Genomic DNA, 1057 nt, shown 5'->3' on the forward strand with positions numbered 1-1057 from the left:
CTGACCAAACTCATTGCCAACAGAGGTAAGCCAGAGTCCTGTTCCTCTCGCTGTCCCAGCCAGCTTCTTGGTGATCTGTAATAAGATATGATATGAAGCATGCTGTAAATATAATCAAACATCACACCATGTAAAATACAGATACAGTGCCATGCTGGTATATAAACAACAGCATTAATAAACAAATCCACAACTAACCTTTTTAGTAGAATCCATCTTCAAGACAGAGCCATAGGTGGATGTTATCCTTGCATGGATTTCATCCAGCCTTGTCAGGATGTCTTGGCTGTAAACAGTGAGCAGCCACTTGCAGCTTGGCACCACTGTAGGCTCTGGGGGCTCCTGGAATTTTACTGGCATCACCCTGGGTTGATTGAGGAAGTCAATGCATTGGGTGGTGTACCGGGCCAGACGATGGAGCCACTGCTCGCTGTGGTTTTCACGCAGCTGCTTGATCACCCACGTGGGGCTGTTGCCTAAGCCACGCTCACACAAGAACGTGGGGCTAAGCCACGCTCACGCAGGAGCCGGATGACCCGCATATCACAGGCGTTCCTTAGGAAATGCAAAATCCACACGTTCATATATTTTAGATATTTGATTTGTAAAGTATTTGCTTATATATGTGATGATGGGCTAACAACTGGATGAGGAATGAAAGTGTACTTACTTCCGCGTGAGGATGACCTGAAACTCAGAGCGATGGCCCAGATCTAGCTGTTGCAGGACAGTCTGACTCCAGGACACATGCGAGGCTCTACACTTGGTACAGATGAGGGTTTCTGTGACCATGTTGTACGTTCTGTCAATGTCTAGAACCTGCCGTGACCTTTTGTGCAGACCACCTCCTGTCAGCTGATGTTGTCCACAGGCAGGATTGGGACAGAGAACCTTAACCCTCCACAGCTTGTACGGCATCCACAGCAGAAGAGAATGACAAAAGAAACTTGTACAGCATCCACAGCAGAAGAGAATGACAAAAGAATCTGTCTGGAACTGGAGCCTGATTCCAGTGGTGGACGAAGTACACAAATCAAGTACTGGAGTAAAAGTACAG

The 1057-nt window shown here is 47.1% G+C and overlaps 1 pseudogene; it reads right to left on the reverse strand.

Moving 5' to 3' along the window:
* Positions 1-6: 6 nt before the first annotated feature.
* Positions 7-946, reverse strand: LOC107671543 (uncharacterized; annotated as a pseudogene).
* Between the last annotated feature and the right edge of the window lie 111 nt (positions 947-1057).

Source organism: Sinocyclocheilus anshuiensis, unplaced genomic scaffold (assembly GCF_001515605.1).
Source record: "Sinocyclocheilus anshuiensis isolate Anshui unplaced genomic scaffold, SAMN03320099.WGS_v1.1 scaffold14299, whole genome shotgun sequence".
NCBI classification, from domain to species: domain Eukaryota; kingdom Metazoa; phylum Chordata; class Actinopteri; order Cypriniformes; family Cyprinidae; genus Sinocyclocheilus; species Sinocyclocheilus anshuiensis.